Source organism: Elaeis guineensis, chromosome 15 (assembly GCF_000442705.2).
Source record: "Elaeis guineensis isolate ETL-2024a chromosome 15, EG11, whole genome shotgun sequence".
NCBI classification, from domain to species: Eukaryota; Viridiplantae; Streptophyta; class Magnoliopsida; order Arecales; family Arecaceae; genus Elaeis; species Elaeis guineensis.
In genome coordinates this window covers 30,957,697-30,970,119 of record NC_026007.2, presented here as the reverse complement: position 1 = coordinate 30,970,119, position 12,423 = coordinate 30,957,697, and the positions used below count along the sequence as shown (strand labels likewise).

Here is a 12,423-nt window from a genome sequence, read left to right as displayed (position 1 = left end):
ATGGACTTCATCTTATCGCTCATTTGCTTCTTCAATTCGAGTTCATGCTCACACCTATCCTCCTCTTAAAGAAGTCTATACTTTACTAATCAGTGAGGAAATTAGTCTCATGGAAGAGTCCTCCATGCAATCTGCTACTACATTTATTGCCTCAAGGCCTGCTAAAACAATCCAGGTCAGTCCTACTCACCATGGGAATAATCAACATCATAACAATGGCTAACATCCCAATCATCTTTCAAGGGATGGCATCCTCCCCTCTCCTAATGAGCCTTCTCGTTTCTCGCATAGTCACTCTTCATAGTTTACTCACTCAATTTGTCAAATCTGTAATAAGGTTGGACATATTGCTATTAAGTGCTAATATCACATGAACTATGCATATCAAAGTCATCATCCTCCAGAGAAACCTGCAAGTTCCAACTATGGCGACTGCTCCCTTACCGATAACAAGACATGGTATTCTGAGTTTCTGACACTAGTGCTACTCACCACATCACCGACGATCTCAACGAGTTATATATCTCATCAAAATATAGTGGTTCAGACAGTGTTCAAGTGGGCTTTGATAGTGTTCAAGTTGGTAACGAACAAGATTTGTCTATCTCTCTGAAATTGATTTACGACTAATCAGTAACAATTATTTTCAATAATCAATCCTTTTCAATTTCAATTATAACTAAAATTCACCTGTCCAATATTCTTCATTGTCCTCAAGCCTCTACAAATCTCTCATCTGTAAATCATTTCTCTCACGATAATTATTGCTATTTATTTTTTGATGAATTTGGCTTTGTTGTCAAGGACAAGGATTCGGGAGTGACATTGTACCACGAGATGATCGAGAAAGGACTTTACCCTTTCTATTTCCTTGCAAAAGGTGCACATGATCACTCACTAGCAGCCGATGCAGGATTCGCCGTACCAGGCCGAACCGCCCGATACGGTGCGTATCGAGCCAGACCGGTGCTCAAACGGTCCGGTTCGGACCTTTTTTTCGAGAAACACCCCGAACCGGTACCGAACCGAGCGGTTCGGTCCGGTTCGCTTCCATACCGTCCAAAATCAGACGGTATGGTCCGGTTCGGTTCGGTTCGGCGTGAACCGAACCGTACCGACACTCCATGTGCCAAAAGTGACTAGGGGGAGGGGGGTCGGAGATCACATGCATAAAAGAACCCTTACCTACTTTGGAGTTCTCTGAGATGTCTCAGAGAACTCCCGAGGGTCCGAAGATCTCAACGAAACCGTTGAGACCTCCGAAAAATTAGAAAAAAAGAAAAAAATTCCGTCAAATTGCAGGAGTGGTTCGAGGAGAGGCTGATCTTTGGCCGGAGGTAAGATAATGTGTTATTTTCTTAGTAAATATTTTTTTTTTAATTTTTGTTGTTAAAAATAGGATAAAAATGAGAAGGAATGAAAATAAGAAAAAATCATGCCAAAATCTTATGATTTTGGGATGATTTAATTATATGTGATAGATCTTTGGAAGATCTACATGATGACACCAAAATTGTTAATTTTCGTTAATTATATATTTTTTAAATATTTTTAAATATTTATTTATTTAAAAATTAAAAAAAATTAAATTTTAGAAAAAAAAATCAGAGTTTGGGAATCATGTTTAGAATGATTCAAACTACTTAAATCTAATTTCAAATTTTTTTTCAAATATTTGAAATTAAAAAAATATTTTTTTAATTATTTAAATTTAAAAATTTAATTATAAAATAAAAAATATATAAAAATAGTGTTATATTTTAGTTAATTTAAAAATATTATTTGAAGCATATAACATATTTATTTTAAATTTATAAATTTTAAAATAATTATTAAAATTATTTTAAAATTATATATAATTATTTTAATTATCGTTAAACTATCGTGTTTTGTTATACTTGCATATATTTATAAGAAAAAAATTTAGAGCATGAAGTTCGTTTACTTTAATTAATCAACTATTTTATAGTATATATTTATTTATATAAAAATTATTAAAAAAAATAAAAAATAAAAAATCAGTGTTAGTTTTGAAATTGAGAATAATGTTTAGAATGATTCAAAACAATTGAAATATTTGAATCTAACTTGAGATTTTTTTTAATTTTTTTTTGTAAATATTTAAATAGTAAAAAATATTATCAAATAAAAAATATATGTAATTAGTGTTATATTACAGGTAATTCGAAATAATTAGTATTTTGTTATATCTGCAGAAATGAGTAAGAAGAAAGATCAAGAGCATAACATCGGTTGGGATCATGACGAGATGCTCTCGGCTCGGCATCATTGGAGATGCAAATGGTGCAACACAGAGTTCAAGGGAGGAGTGACTAGGTTGAAGCAGCATCTAGCTGGTGGTTATCCTGATGTGTCGATGTGTCGGAAATGTCCGCAAGAGGTCCGACAATTGATGAAAAAGCACTTTGCTGATTCGAAAGCAGCGAAGGAAAGGGCAAAGCAGAAAAAGATCGAAGTAGACCGTCGAGCTGTAGAGCCACCTTCTTATCACTCTAGAGAGTCAGAGGAGGCTTCTACTCCAGATGATGAGGAGGCACAGATTGAGGCTGCCATTCATGCGAGCTTGGCGGATCAGTACCAGCAGGAGAAAATGGCCCGATACAGAGACCGATTCGGACCATCATGCTACGAATCAGGATCTGGATCAGCAACTGGTAGGGGAGAATTCGAATTCAGGAGGACTACCTCAGTCAGAGAGCCTGGTGGTAGAGGGAGCAGACGCAGCATGTCTTCTTTGTTGGGAGCTTTTGGCAGTAGGAGGAGGTCCTCCAGAGATATTCCAGCAGGAGCCAGCATTCAGGATTTGGATCCACATGCTTTGCCCAGCAAGGATTCAAAGCAGCAGATAATTGACAGTATACTAAAAAAAGATAAGAAGAAGGATATGTGGCAAGCTATTGGATCATGGTTTCATTTCAGCCATATTCCAGCAAATGCAGCAGCCAATCCTTACTACCGATCTGCTATTTCAGCCATAGAGGCTGCCGGCCAGGGTGTAGATCCTCCAGGACCTAAGGACATCTATGGTCAGCTTCTTGACAACAATAAAGAGGATCTGCAGAGATAGATTGCTTCTTACAAAAATAAATGGCCTACATACGGTCTGACAGTGATGTGTGATGGTTGGATAGGTCCTACTAGGCGGAGCATCATTAATTTTTTGACATACTGTGATGGAAAAATATTTTTTTACAAATCAATCGATGCTTCAGATAAGATGCATGATGCCACATATATCTTTGGTCTGATGGAGGAGGTGATTGATTCAGTGGGTGAGCAGCATGTCGTGCAGGTCATCACAGATAACGGACCACAATATAAGGCTGCCAGAGAGTTGCTGATGGAGCAGCGACCGCAGATATACTGGACCCCATGTGCTGCACATTACATTAATCTTATATTGATGGATATCGGAAAGATTCGCAGGGTGCAGCAGGTAGTGGAGATTGCCCAGACCATTACTAGATTCATCTACAACCACACATGGGTTCTTTCATTGATGCGTACGTATACTGGGGGAAAGATCTTACGATCAGGTATCACACGGTTTACTACCAACTACATAGCACTTAATAGTCTTCTTCAGAAGAAAACAGCCCTACGTCAGATGTTTGTCAGTGCCGAATGACAGGAGAGCAGATATGCGAGGACCGGCACTGATGGAAGTCATATGGAGAACTTAGTGACGAGTCAATCATTTTGGCAGCGGGCTGAGAAGATAGTGAAGGCTATCAAGCCTTTATATGAGGTGCTTCGCGCCGTGGACAGCGAGAGATACCCCCAGATGGGCTTCCTATATTACATGATGGAGAGGATAAAGAAACAGATCAGTGAGAATGATCCCATGCATGCTCAAGAATTCATTAACATTATTGAGCGCCGTTGGGGCTATCAGATGGGCAGAGATTTGCATCTAGCTGGTAAGTTTGGATTCAAGAATGTTCTAAAATATTTTTTCGAAGTATGAAAATAAAATTGTGCTTAATCAGTCTTGAAATTTATCTGCAGCTTATTACTTGAATCCGAGATTTCAGTATACTATTCTGGGGATAGATATGGATAGCGAGCTTCTTGCTGCTCTTCGCAATGTCATATATAAGATGGTGCCCGATCCAGAAATCACGTCGTTGTGTCTGCAAGAGGTATGCTAGTTTAAAATAGATGTAATTATTCAACTGAATTCGATCTGATATATTTATAAATAATAAATATATTTTATTTCAGACGAAACAGTTTAGAGACGAAACAGTTTAGAGAGGGATCAGACAGTTTTGGAGTCCCATCAGCTGTCGTAAGCAAAAAGCAGATGAATCTAAGTAAATTACATATCAATAATGAGCAATGTAGATTGATATGTAATTTTGCTTAATAATATCATCAAATTTGATATATAATTTTACTTTTGTAGCTGAATGATGGATTCATTTTGGAACGTCAGCAAAAAATTTGAGATATATGGCTGTCCATATTCTTTCTCAGACAGTCTCTGCTAGTGGCTGTGAGCATAATTGGTCCACTTTCGCCCTTATCTACAGCAAACAGAGAAATCGTTTGACACAAAAATGCCTCGACGATCTTGTATATGTTCACTACAATCTGAGGTTGAGGCTAAAATATATTCAGGAGGAAGTTCAGTTGAAGTACACTGATCCGACGCTGGATGATTATGCCGACGAGGATGACGATCCGATCATCGGATGGCTTGCAGGTCAGCAGCAGGAGCCAGAGCTTGATGAGCCAGGATCTCCTCCACGACCAGCCAATGTGGTGGCAAGGGAGATCAGGGTGGATCCAGGACAATGGACAGAAAAAAATATTCCACATAGGGTTCCAACTGATCAGCCACAGTCTGAGGGGACACAAGGGACTCATTCATCACATGACTCACTATCCGATACATCTTTCCAGAGATTCGAGCGAGAGATGTATAGACGTTCCTCCTGGCAGCCAGCAAGAAGGCATCCATCCTCCCAATCACAGGAAACTCAGTCACAGAGGGGCACAAGGGGGGAAAGGAAAAGACAGTTGCACGTGCACCACTCTCGAGAGTACAGGAGCGATCTGGTTCAGATACGGACACCAGGGAGAGTGATGATGATACTGGTAGTAGTAGCCATGGATCTGATGATCAGGAAGGAACTGGAGGACAGAAGACCATTTATGAGACAGCCACAGGATGATATTCGATTCACCGGTGAGTCTCAATTTATGCATGTCACACAGGATAGGGATCATGGTGGACGAGTCGGTAGAGATCGTGGGGAGCCGATTTCATATAGACGACGGACTCCTAGAGGTCGTCCAGCACATGATGCAGCTGCGGACGATCTTGCACGTGGAGTAGGATCCATGGATGTATCTGGATCATCTTCGCATTATGGATCCTATTATCCACAGCCACCTTATGATCCATATGCATATGGTGCATCCGAGGCATCATCTTCTAGTGGTTACTATCCTATGCAGCCTGGAGTAGCTCCAGGATCAGATTTTGCTACTGGCATATTTGGATGGGCTCCTCCACAACCGTACCATCATTTCGAAAATACTTCTCAGAGTCAGAATTTTAGCGAGAGGTCTGAGATGTCTTACAATCCAGAGAGGAAGCCTTATGGGATGATGAATATTCGAGAGTACGGTGCAGCTTGGCTAGAGGGTTGGACTGATGTCCCTTCAGACTATGTTGATGATCCAGATATCTACGAGCGTCACAGACACTCGACAAGAAATTAAATGCAGAGTACATCTTAAGGTTCGTATATCAGTTATTTGGCTTTGTACTTAAATATTTAGATACATTTTAATGCGTATTTTATATATTTTTTCTTTAATTTTAAGATGACATAGTTGTAATATAATGTAAATAAATATATGTTTGAAATTTTGGATCAAGAGTCTTTGTACCGCAACCTAACTCCAAATTGAACCCAAATATGTCAATAATATGTAATATAATGCCATATTGAGGTTGTATTTATCAATTATTAACTTTAAAAATCAAAAAAAAATTAAAAATCGAAAAAAATTGTGTACCGGTACCAGACCGGTATGCCCGAGCATACCATATGTCGGTACGGTACGGTACGGATACCGTACTGGTCTGGCACCGGCACGGCGACCGATACCGGTACAGCGAACCTTGAGCCAATGTGAGCCATCGTATCTCCATTGATCTCTGGCATTATCGTCTCCATCATCCATCTCATGATATCTAATCCTCTATTTTCCCTCTTTCAATTTCAAATAAAGCAAAACAAACTATATGTTCATCTTGCCAATTAGGAAAAGTAGAAAATTGCTATTTTTATTATCTATTTCGGCTTCCTAGTGTTCTCTAAAAATAATATATTATGATATTTGGGAACCTTCCCTTACTCTTTCATGCTCAAAAGTTTCTTATTATATGTTATTTGTTGATGACTTTCCGCGTTATTCATGGTTGTTTCTCATGTGTTACAAATCTAATTTCTTTGATATTTTTGACTCTTTTAAAGCACAAATTGAAAATTTGTTTAATACCAAATCAAAATCTTCCACTCTGGTGGGGGCAGTGAATTCAAAAGCAACACTCTTAAACATTTTTTGTATTCACATGGCATAATGCACCAATTTTCTTACCCCAATACTCCAAAATAAAATGTTGTCATCGAAAGAAAAAAAATGCCACATTGTTGAAACCGGAATTACACTTCTTTTTCATGAATCTCTTCCTCCAAAATGCTGATTAGAAGCATTTTCTACTGCAGTATATTTAATAAATCGAATGCCTATTGTTTCTCATCTCAAACGTCGCCATATGAGAAACTATTTCAAAAATCTCTTGACTATTCCCATTTACAAGCTTTCCATTGTCTATATTTTCCTGGGCATACAAGTCCAATAAACTAGAATTTTAATCCACTAAATGCTGTTTCTTAAGGTATAGCACTATTCACAAAAGGTATACATGCCTTGATTTAGTGAAAGAGAATATATATATCACGTCATGTCACATTTGATGAACATGTCTTCCCTTTTTCAACCATATCACCACTTCAATCAGCTTCTCAGAATCCCAATTCTACTCTTGACACCATTTCTACGTGGTTACCTCAACTCCCCACTCTTCTCAATACTATTTAGACTACTAATAATTGTACATTCTCAAATTACTGTATAGGTACAGCATGTCAATCTCAAAATTCTTTTATGGCAACAACATCCAATTCAACTATTACACCATATGACAACACAAGCACCCCAATTGAACCCATCCTACAACCTCAACATTAGACCACCTCTTACCTTGTCTTCCCCGAATCTCCTCTACCACCACCACCAACCTAACCAAACTCCCCCCCCCCCCCAACTCCATACCAACCAACCAACCCACCCACCACAATGCACCCATCCCATTACCACCCAATCTCAATCAGATATCTCCAAGCACAAAATATTATACCATCCTGCCACCTTCTCCCAACTGCCCTTATCAGTCCTATCCTATTGAACCAACATGTTATACACAAGCCTCAAAATGTTTGGAGGTGGAGATGCTTCATATGTCTCGAATTTACCCCTCTTAAAAATCAGCAAACTTGGACTCATCCCTTTTCAGCTCTATATGAATGTTGTCAGTTGCAAGTGTGTTTCAAATTAAATGCAACCTCGATGGATCCATTGACAAATACAAAGCTTGTTTGGTTGCCAAAGGTTTTCACCAACAACCTATAGTTAATTTTATGGAGACATTTAGTTCTATTGAACTATTCTCATAATAGATTTGACTCATAATTGGCCACTCCATCAACTTGGTGTAGAGTATGCCTTTTTACATGTGACCCTCAAGAAACGGTATTTATGTCTTAAGCACTTGGTTATATTAATCCATCAAAATCCATTCATGTCTATCAGATGCGCAAATCAATTTACTAACTTCCAACAAGCTCCTCATGCTTGGTATGAAAAGTTTGGCTCAAACTTGTGGAGTTAGGGTTCATTGTTTCACAATCAAATCCTTCACTATTTAGATATCATCATGACAGCATTAAATTATATCTTCATTACATTGGTAATATCATTCTCACTGACATTCGCAATCTCATCATTGAACTTGCTAATTCATTTAAGATAAAGGATATAGGCTCATTGTCACACTTTCTTCGTATCCAAGCAGATCGGTGGAGTAACGGAATTTTCCCACATTAATGCAAATACATCTTAGACTTACTACAATGCATCAATATGCTTGGATGCAAACCATGTTCAAGTTTTGCTCTATCGAAAAGCTGGGCCACATCGATAGCCCACCTTTTGATGATACTTCATTTTATTGGAGTATTGTTTGAGCCCTACAAATATAACCTTAACATGGTCAGATATTGCTTTGTTAGTCAAGTAAGACTATCAATTTTCACAACATCCAATGGTGGCAGTAGTCAAATGCATACTAATATTTCCCAAAGGCACCATCACTTGTGGGCTTCAGCTATGACCACGATCATGAGATCTTGTTGTTCACTCAGTTGCAACTTGGCCTAGCAGCTCTATTGATAGACACTCTGCAAATGATTTTTGCATTTTTCTCAGACCTAACCCTATTTCTTGGAGAGCTTCAAAGCAAACAACAATTGCTAGATCATCTATTGAAGTAGAGTATTGATGCCTTGCCCAAACTGTTGCTAAACTACAATAGTTATGTTCTCTCTTGCGTGAATTGCACATTCCTCTCTAGTTTGTTCTTTTAATCTGGTGTGACAACATGTCTTCCATCTCTCTTTCCTTCAATTAGTTTTCCATGCAAGAAATAAGCATATCGAGATCAACCATCACTAAGTCCAACAACTGGTAAGTCATAAGCTTTTAGTTGTCAAATTCACCTCTTCTGTAGATCAAGCCGCTAATATCTTCACCAAAGGTCTTTACTTCAACCACGTTCAGCTTTTACAATCCAAGATTCACATTCAACTGAATGCTCAACTTGAGGGGGGATAATAAAATACCTTAAATTCTCTGCATTCAAATTCAATTTTCGAATTCAAAGTATTGTTGTAATCTTTTTACTTTTCTCCTACTCTCTCTACTCAAATTCAAATTTTGACATTGAATTGATGATGCAATTTTCTCCTTATTTTTCTCCTATAATCACCCTTGTACATGTAATTCATATTCAATACATACTCAGAACTACCAACCAATCAAGTGTGATTTTAGCCATCACATTGTGTCTCTTTCAATTCGGAACCATTGGACCTTACTCCAGTTGTTTCATACCATCAGAGCTCGAGTCCATGCTCCTAAAGCTTCTTATAATTACAAAGATTACGATGCACGGCTGAATTATCTGTAGTCATTCTCCACCATTTAAGGTAATATTTAGAGCTAAGATGGCATTGCCTATTTTCCTACTAAAGAGCATCAGTTGATCATTGAGAAATCTAACCGTTCTTGCCATATGGCCATTTCTGGCAACCTCAAACCAAGGTGATTTGATGTAAATCAACCAGCAGAAGTCATCCACAAATCTGGATCATGGAACCAATGCAGCTATAAGCTTATTGGAACATCTACATTGCTATCAGTAAACAATGCCTGCAGGCAACTTTTCACCTGTTTTTTCTTTTTTTCCTCTACTGTTACCTATTATTTCTTTGGGAAGGTGCTGGACACACCTCTTCCACTCTATATCTGACCACAAAGGGATCAAATCATGACCCCTGAGTATTATGCTAGATGCTGTGTTTTGCCAGGCAAAGCGCTCTAGTTTTATTTAGATTTCTTGATGTTCCATGTGAAACTTTATATCCTACAACTTTCCATTTCTACTTCATTTCTCTGAAATTTGTGTTTTCATTGAAGCATCCTGGGTTTTCTTCCTCCCTCTCTTTTTCCCCTTTCTAGTTAGGTTTATTTCACATCACGGCATGGTCATGGTCACATATGTCCATCATGATATAATGTAGCATTTTGTCATGGATGTCCAAGGCTTTGATGCTCGTGACTAGGAAAATGTTCAATTCCTATAAGTAAACTACACATAAGGCAGGAGTTATGGAATCATCTTAACGGATTTAACCCTGATCTCTTTTCATGTACAGTATAGTCATCTAATGTTGGAACACCATGTCACCACCTTAGATTCTTGAATTCACCATAACCACTACCGTCACTATTTCCTTGTCTTCCTTTACCATGAAGTCCAACTAAAGAGAGGAAAAAAGGGGCAACAGGTCTTATTCTTAAACTAACTAGTCAAATTAGAAGTTATAGTGGTCAATGTCAATCATGGTTTTAGTAACATGGATATTCATATATGATCTAGATTCTGGAAAACACTGTGAATGCATGTTTGCAAGTTTACCAAGACAATGTAAATCCAGGTCCCAAACAAAACATATGGCCAATAGATAACTAAAGATCCCACTCTAAAATATATCACCTTTTTCGTTTCTTGGATAAAATAGAATAGCATATATACGGCAGCAGAAATAAAGAACAGCAAAGTCAGATGTCCTTCCAGAGTGTTGTTTCAATGATGCACCGTGTTGAGAGAAGAGCAAATAATTTCATCCTCTCATGTTTATGCCATATGCTTCAACATTCCACTTAGTAACCACATGTTCTTGTACATAAGGTCAGTGGGAGATTAGGATGTTGAAAATGTATCAATATCTAAACTAAGAAGATACAAGCCAGAAATCAAAGCAATGCAAAAAGCTTATGGTGGTGCAGAAACATTAAGCAACAGAATTTATACATCCTTATTAGGTGGACAATGTGGATATGTTACTAGTACTTGGCATGTGCAATACATGTATGGATCTAAAGGGAACGATTCTATGATAACTATGTCCTCATCAACTTGTACAATTTTCAGGTTATGTTTCACCATGAGATAGTTTAACGTAAAAGGATTGATTGATACACCCAAATGTAGTTGGCGTTCTTTTCTTGTTTCTCTCTTTTAAGATATTACATGGACAGAGACCGATAGCTGGGTAGGTGGGGAGTCGCAGGAAGTGGGGGGGGGTGTGTGTCGGGAAATATGTCCCAAATGCCAATCGTCAGCCTGTTGATGGTTGAGCAACCAAGTATTGTAATTGATTTGTTAATAAATAAAATATATTTTTGGCATTTTCATTATAAGTTTTCATCTTCTAATGAACTCCGTTGTTGTGATGAAGTCCTTAGGACTACTATTTAGGTTCGACAAAGAGAGGATTTATCGATTACTTCTTAAAACTGTTCACGACCAAATGATGGGCTGTTAATAAAGATGACAGCTTCTATCGAGCATAGATCGCTGTAGGCCATATAGGTTGGTTATCCTCTTAACCAAGGAGTGTGGAGACACTGGTATAGCATACAGGTGAGATGTAAGGATACATCGTCATTGAACGTGACCAACTCTAGAACATTCTGCTGTCGAGAATGTCTCTGATGGGATATAGGTATAAATGTCCCTTAGACCTGAGATCACCTCAGTGACTTGCAAGCAACTTACTGTGCTTTGGTACTGAACTAACTGAATTTCTAATTCAGTGACGGAAGATTTCTGGGCACAATCAAGTACTTGCGAAGTCGGAGTGTGATCAAGATGGGATTGACCACTCCAAGAGTTGGAGAAGAATGAGTCGCTGTATTTCAATTTAGCAAAACCTTGGCCAAGGTAATCCATCAGATGAATTTGATATTTTGAAATACAATGTGGACAACCTGATCAGAGTTGACAGTTGAACTCTAAGGTGTCCTATAAGCATTTTGGTCAAGGGGATAAATTATATGGAAACTATATTGGCATGGGTTCTATAAATGTTGTTCTACATATTCGACCTATCCGGCCGTTGGGTACCATTACTAGATGGTCACTTCAATTAGTACAAAAATTTGTTCCCGCGCTACCGGCTTAGATTCGAACCTATGAGGTCACACACATTAGAGTTCATGATTCAATCGGATGGTTGATCAACGATTAAGAATCGTTCTAGGGTTAAACGATCAATACGATTGACATTTAACCTAGTGCAAGTATTGCAGGAGGATCGATTAGTTATTCGATTGCTAATTGACTTAATTTGATTAAGCCAAAGGGTTGAGATTAAGTCTAATTAAATATGATTTAATTAGATTTGGTTTGGGCTTGATTGGATCAAGTCCAATTGGTTTATTGGATAAGCCAAGTGCAAGAAAAAACTAGTCCTAGTTCAATTAGGACTTGGATCAACCTAATTTCTAATTTGATTAGAAAATTAAATCAGATTTAAATCTAATTTAATCTGATTAAATTAGGCTTTTGATTGGGTTAAGACCTATTTTAATTAGGTTGATTTGGTTTTAGGTTGATTTGGTTTGAGAAACTAAATTTGAACAAGTCATAGATTGAATTTTAATAAGACTAGGATTCCACCTTGCGCCACCTTAGCC

At 37.9% G+C, this 12,423-nt stretch overlaps 1 protein-coding gene and 1 pseudogene across 4 annotated transcripts in view; one reads left to right on the top strand and one right to left on the bottom strand.

The window, feature by feature from the left end:
- The window catches only part of LOC105034861 (protein DETOXIFICATION 42), a 61,149-nt gene that overhangs the window by 28,934 nt on the left and 19,792 nt on the right, over window positions 1-12,423 (bottom strand). The gene's annotated exons all lie outside the window — the stretch shown is intronic.
- On the top strand, window positions 2,174-4,173 carry LOC140854056 (uncharacterized; annotated as a pseudogene).